This window comes from Nicotiana sylvestris, chromosome 8 (genome assembly GCF_000393655.2).
Source record: "Nicotiana sylvestris chromosome 8, ASM39365v2, whole genome shotgun sequence".
Lineage (NCBI taxonomy): Eukaryota > Viridiplantae > Streptophyta > Magnoliopsida > Solanales > Solanaceae > Nicotiana > Nicotiana sylvestris.
Genome location: NC_091064.1, coordinates 182,503,460 through 182,510,510, shown reverse-complemented (window position 1 = coordinate 182,510,510; position 7,051 = coordinate 182,503,460). Strand labels below are relative to the sequence as shown.

The following is a 7,051-nucleotide window of genomic DNA, read 5'->3' as shown; positions in this document are numbered from 1 at the left end:
TTAATTGAACATTTAAATCATTGCCACCCCCCCCCCCCCCCCTTGTGTTCTTGAGTGTTGGTTGCCTACTTGCTAAATTGAGAAATTTTAATTAAAATGAGAAATTCTAAGGCATCACGTTGAGAAATGTTTATAAGTTTTGCATTTAACCATTTTATGCTACAATTGAGAAATTAAATTTGATGAGTTAGCTTAATTCTAAAGATGAGATGCTCCATCTTAGAGTTCGAACTTCAGTTCCCTTTTTTGTTTTTAGATAGTTTAATGTTTATACAAGTTTTGCGTTTAGCCATTTTATGCACCAACTGCCCGAAATTTTGTCACTTACCCCTGTTTAACCAAAAATTTGAGTCCTTGGTCAAAGCTAAAAGAAAAAGAAAAATTCGGGTTACTGATAATCAGGAGACAAAAAATAAAATACTTTTGAGAACAATGGTAGAGGGTAAATAGATAAGTATTTCAGTGTATTCTCAATAGTATATCGTGCCCTTACAAATGATGATACTTCTTCCTTTTATAGATCATTCTAGGTAAAGGAATAAAGCATCAGTTTTAATGACATAATCATGAGCAATAAATGATATTAAATAAGCCGTTATACAATCATTCCTATTAAATATCAACTTTATAACGTATCAGACATTTAATAATGAATTTGGACTCCTTTCTGTCATCTGATCCTTGTTTTTAATGTCTTCTAATCCGTTGACTGTAAATAATTTAAATTGGTACGAGACTCGTATCTATACATCGTCTCGTGCCTATTTAAATTCTTCTTCCCGTGGCTGTTTTCACCGTGCCTCTTAGTCAATTGCTGTTCTTTGACCATTCAACTAATCCACGTGTCATGCCACATCATTTTTAATATAAATTCAGTTTTTTCCCAATACAGATAGTCCCCCCACTTTCCATTTTTTTTATCAATTAAATAATTGGGAAGTGGATCTTCATGTAAAAAGAACTTTTGCCACAATTAATGCTCATGACAGTACTAACGTCTCAGCAGTCTTTTCCATTTAATGTTCTGTCCATGTGTCATTTTATAATTGATTCTGCTATTCATACCCTTCTTCGAGACTTCTTCAATCTCACTATTTACGAAGTGACAGCTGCCTTTATTATAGGCTTTTCATCATTATACTTTAAAATTTGACGGTTCCCATTTTACACATACTTTGTCTTCCTTTGTCTTCTTCACAAATTTTCAGCACATACTTTCTTCTTAACAATGTCTTCTTCAAACCCTAACCGTAAAAAAGTTCCAATTCTAGATCAGTTCCCCAACGCCCCTGTTAGACACAGAAGATGCGGAGGAAGTAGGCCTCGAACAGGGTTAGAATCTACGCGAGGTTGTTCATCTGGTTCTTCTTCAAGGAGTTTTATCCCAAAAGCCCCTTCTTCTAAAAGTAGGGAAATTCTTGATACTTCTCAAGAACCCTCAGTTGATGATATAGTTCCCGGCGATTTGTCTTTTGAAAGTGACAAAACGTCTCTTCAAAAACAAATTAAAAATTTAGAAAGAACCGATACTTACCCAACATTAGTAACTGAGCTTACAATCCCCACCATAAGAAAAGATTGTAATTGGAAGGATAGTCTTCGAATGTCAATTCCTTCCCCAAATCAAAGAATTTCCTCTTTTAGAAATGGGTATTCTTCTGTTTACACTTACCCCTTCACTTTAGGTTTTAATCCTCCAATTGACCCAGTTATTCTCGATTTTTGTCGTTTCTTTACCATTTGTTTGGCCCAAATTGGTCCATTGGTGTGGAGAACAGTGGCTTGTTTGAGATATTTATCATCCAAGGCCAATGTCAATTTCACCTTTTCTCATCTCATTCATCTATACCATCCCAACTTAATACGCCATGGGGTTTTCACCTTAACTGCAAGGAGCAAAAAAGTTTTGGTAAACCCTGAGGATGACAAAGATCGTGGATGGTATATCCGTTACGTTGCTGTCCGTACAGTGGATTTGATTGGCGAAACAAATATTCCCTTTCCTGAGAAGTGGAATTTTGAACGTAAGTTTCCTCTTATTTACCGTACCTACTTTTGAGAATTTCAAAAGAATGTTGTTTTTAACCTCGTCCCTTCTTGGTTTTTTGTAGCAACCATGGGAGATGTGGAACCTTATTCCCAACTTTCGTGGTTGGGTAGACTCACTTTTGAAGATTGCTACTAGGGAGCAGAGAACTTGGAAATCAATTTCTTCTTTACATGGCTGGAAAGTCAAAACACATGGTATCCACCCTTTTAAAAATTTTGTTTTACATGTTAAGCACTTTTTCCTCAACTTTAATCATGTATATCCATTCTTTAATCAGGATTTGGCATTAGAGGAATGACAGCTGAAGTAGCTATGGCCATTCGCATGTCTGCGAATGCTGCTCTGGATTTAGATAAGGCTCGAGCCTTGCTGCCTAAAAGAAAAGCTACAAAGGAAGGTTCTGAAGAAGAAGAGGAGGGTACCTCCTTAATTACCAGGCCAAGGGCCAGGAGACGAATAATCATTGATGATGAAATTGAAAACACTCCTGCTCGTACCTCCGCCACCGAGCCTGTTTTGATTCAATCTGATGAGGATGCCAAACCAAGATATAACAATGAATCAATTCAGCACCTTTTTGACAGTGACTTCGGGAGTGGCGAGCTCGGACCTGTTTTTGATGAAGCTCCTCTTTCCTCATTTGTTCCTATTCCCTCCATTCCTCTGCCAGCCGTAAGTGTTTCTTTACCAGCTTTAACAACTTCCGTTTGTTTGCCAATTTCTATTGCTCCTATATCTGTTCCCTTGGCTGCTTCAACCGCACCTGCTTCTGCTCCGGTGTTGGTTTCTACATCTTTTCCCTCCATTCCTTCCGCTGCTCCTCTTCCCTCTGTTCATCATACAGAGACAGGTTCTAGCAGCGGAAATATAACAATGAGAAGTGTTATTTTGGAGGTTCCTGCCAATCATAGCCTCCTGAGGAAAACCGGCAGAGCCGATGTTTGGCTCGAACCTCTTATTGGAGATATCGAGAAGAAGAAGATGGAGAGCCATAGCTGCTTAACTTTGATGAACGACGTAGTTCATTCTACTTTGAAGGTATTTCAACCAACAAGTTTTTTTTCTCTTCTCTTTTTTTTAAAATTATCTTCAATTTCTCATTTCCATGACTTACCTCTGTAGGCTAACCTTATTAGCACGGAATTAATGAGAAGAATTTCCTCACTGGAAAGAAAAGCTCGTGAGTCTGAGAAGTCTGTCCACGAGGCTGAGGAAATTTCTAGGGGAGCCCAACTTGAAGCAACCAACTGGAAGGAGCAGTTCGAAAATGCTCAAGGGACTATAGAAGAGTTGCAAGAAAATAAAAACCTCCTAGAGCAGCAAAACTGTGGTTTAACTTCTGAGCTGGCAACAGTCAAAGCTTCTTCAAGCCAATTGAAAAGAGACAAAGAGCTTTTGGAATGCTCTTTATCAGAACAATTATCCAGAGCTAGTGAAGAAGTTAGAGAGCTGAAGGCACTTTTGGCTAAAAAGGAAGAATATGCAGGAGAGTTAGTGCAAAGCTTGACTCAAGCTCAGGCTGACTTACAGACTTCTTCTGTCGAGATTCAAGCCTTGAAGAGTTCTCATGCTTCTCTTGAAGCTTCCCTTGATTCCCATTTAGCTGAAAATCAAATTTTAAAAAACGATCTTGCTATGTGGGAAAAGGAATATGGACTTCTAGAGGAAAATTTTAACATAGAAGTGAGTTGGGCTTTTCTGAATTCTCGTCGTGATGCTTTGACGGAAGCTGCTCAAGAGGGTTTTGACTTGCAGTCTGAACTGGCTAAAGTCATAGATACCATCGAGAAAAGCCAACAGTCTACTGATACTCCTTCTCCTGCCCTTGAAGTTCCTGAAAATGTTGCTATTCCAGCTTCAGAGGGTGAAACTTCTACAACCCAGTCTATGGAAGTTGAAGCTTCCGTGACAATCCCCTCAACTGAATGATGGTTTGATCCCTTAGTTTTTTTTTTAAAGGATTTTTTGGTGAAAGTCCCCAGTTATCATAATGGGGCAATTGTATAAACTTTTATTGACTAAGTTTCTACTTAGTCTTTTTAATTAGATCAAGAAGTTTGTTAATACTTCAATGTGTTCTACTCTTGCCTTTTCTTTACTTATTTAGGACTTATAGAATAGTTTAGCATTTTTATCCTTTGAAAATGCTTTATGATTCTCCCATGACTTATTGACATGAGGCTTATAAAAGAGGGCCCTTTTATTTTATCGACACTTAATGAAGAAGACGTCTCAACTTCATAATGGTGTTAAAATACGATGAAAGTAATAGGAAAACACACGTTTTGTATGAAACAACTTTGGCAAGTTTTCATTCATAAACTTTTAACAAGTGTTTGACTGTTACATGTATTACAATACATCTACAACTTTTCTCGTAACTGTTTTTCTTGTAACAGATTTGTAAATAACATAAACTAAACAAGGTTTTTTTTATAACCTGTTTCAGTACATAGTCATGACCCTATCTTTACATGTTAAGAAGGGTTTGAGAGGTGACTTTGTTTATGAGTTTGAGAGATGACTCTGTTGTTCTCATGAATGCTGAAGACTTCGTAACTTCTTCTCAACACTTGCTTCAGTTTGGCCGACTTTTATTCGATACTCGTATCTGTTTCTTTGCACCTATCTGTGTATAATATGTAGTCCCCCAAGTGTTTGAGCGGTGAAGTATGAAGCCTCGAACACTTGTTTATTTCTTTTTACTTTGGCCCTTTTCCTGAAACAGAAAGATATACGGGACTCGACTATGTGATTATAGATGAAGACTGCCTAACTCGTGTGTATTTCCATCAGATTAATTGTAACCCTGGGCTAGGAATTTATGCATACTCCATTTTGCCTTGCAGGTTGTGACTCATCATTTGGCACGAGTTAGGATATTTAGCCTAGCATCTAAAATCGTTAGTAAAATATTAAAAAATCAAGAGAAGAATTTTTACATGATGATACCTGACCGTAGGTACTTTCTTAAAAGTAATATCTTTTTAAGTGGACAGCATTCCAATGTGAGGGTAAAACTTTACCATCCATTGTTTCCAACTGGTATGCTCCTTTTCCCGCAATGCCACGAACTTTGTATGGTCCTTCCCATGTTGGACTTAGCTTTCCTGAGTTAACAGCTTTTGTAGATTGGAAAACCTTTTTAAGCACGAAGTCCCCAATTTTGAAAAATCTGAGGCGTGCTTTCCTGTTGTAATATCGTTCTATTACTTGCTTTTGTGCTGCCATCCTTATCAAAGCAGCTTCTCTTCTTCCTTCAAGTAAATCTAGGCTAACCCGCATCTCTTCATTATTAGATTCCTCCGTTGCCTGATCGTATCGTGTGCTTGGCTCACCTATTTCAACTGGTATTAAGGCTTCCGTACCATAAACCATCGAAAATGGTGTTTCTCCAGTGCCTGTTTTGGTCGTTGTACGATAAGCCCATAGTACTCCGGGTAACACCTCAGGCCAATTACCTTTTGAATCTTGTAACCTCTTTTTCAAGTTATTGATAATAACTTTGTTAGTTGATTCCGCTTGTCCATTCCCCACTGGATGGTATGGCGTAGATGTTATTCTTTTGATCTGCCAACTTTGAAAAAATTCTGTAACTTGTGCTCCAATGAATTGTGGTCCATTGTCACATACGATCTCCTTTGGTACTCCAAAGCGGCATATTATATTGCGCCATATGAAGTCTTTAACTTCTTTTTCTCGTACCTGTTTAAATGCCCCTGCTTCTACCCATTTAGTGAAATAATCTGTAAGTACGAGTAGAAATTTTACCTGACCTTTTGCTTGTGGAAGTGGGCCTACGATATCCATTCCCCATTTCATAAAGGGCCAAGGGGCTAAAACAGTATGTAGTAACTCAGCTGGTTTGTGTATATTATTGCCGTACCTTTGACATTTATCACATTTGGACAGGAAAATGGTTGCCTCTTCTTCCATCTTAGGCCAATAATATCATGTGCGAATTAACGTTCTTACCAGTGACCGTCCTCCTGCGTGATTCCCACAATGTCCTTCATGTACTTCTCTCATGACATATTCAGTTTGAGAAGGGCCGAGACACCTTGCTAGTGGTCCGCCGAACATCTTTCGATAAAGATTACCTTGATATAAACAATATCGTGCAGCTCTTTTGCGAAGCGCGTAAGCCTTTCCTTTGTCATTAGGCACGGTTCCGTGCTGTAAAAAGGCAACAATTTCATTTCTCCAATCCCATGTTAGATGATTAAAATTTACCTCGTTTTTGTCAGGTTCGAGAACGGAATGAAATAGATGTATGACTGAAGCATCTGTATTGTTTGCCACGTCTGCTGCGGATGCAAGGTTTGCTAAAGCATCTGCCTCTGCATTCTCATCTCTTGGGACTTGCACTACTTTCCAAGTTTGGAATTGCTTTACTAACTCCCGTACCTTTGCGAGGTATTCTTGCATTCGTGACTCTCTGGCTGTGTAAGTCCCCAACATCTGATTAACCACGAGTTGAGAATCACTCTTGATTATAATCTGTGTTATGCCGAGTTCTCGTGCCAATTCTAAACCTGCAATTACAGCTTCATATTCTGCTTCATTGTTAGTTATAGAATGACATTTTATAGCCTGTCTAATGGTCTCACCCGCAGGTGGTACGAGGACTATTCCTAAGCCTGCCCCTTTTACATTAGATGAACCGTCAGTGTATAAAACCCAAGTCCCCGGGTTCGCACCATTAAAAACTAATAATTCTTTTTCTGCTTCTAAATGCATCCCCTGGCTAAAATCAGCCACGAAATCAGCTAGTACTTGAGACTTTATAGCGGTCCTGGGTTGATAAATAACTTCATATTCACTTAGTTCTATAGCCCATTTTGCTAATCTTCCTGAAAGTTCATGTTTATGCAAAATATTTCGAAGCGGAAAAGCAGTAACTACAACAATGGGATGACATTGAAAATAAGGTCTTAACTTTCTAGATGCCATGACCAAAGCTAATGCTAATTTTTCTAGCTGTGGGTATCGTGTCTCAGC

At 38.4% G+C, this 7,051-nt stretch overlaps 1 long non-coding RNA gene across 1 annotated transcript; it reads left to right on the top strand.

The window, feature by feature from the left end:
• Positions 1–1,759: 1,759 nt before the first annotated feature.
• On the top strand, positions 1,760–2,440 carry LOC138874408 (uncharacterized). The gene is made up of 3 exons (XR_011401390.1): positions 1,760–2,024; positions 2,112–2,244; positions 2,328–2,440. It is a non-coding gene; the product is annotated as an uncharacterized lncRNA (long non-coding RNA).
• The last annotated feature ends 4,611 nt before the right edge of the window (positions 2,441–7,051 follow it).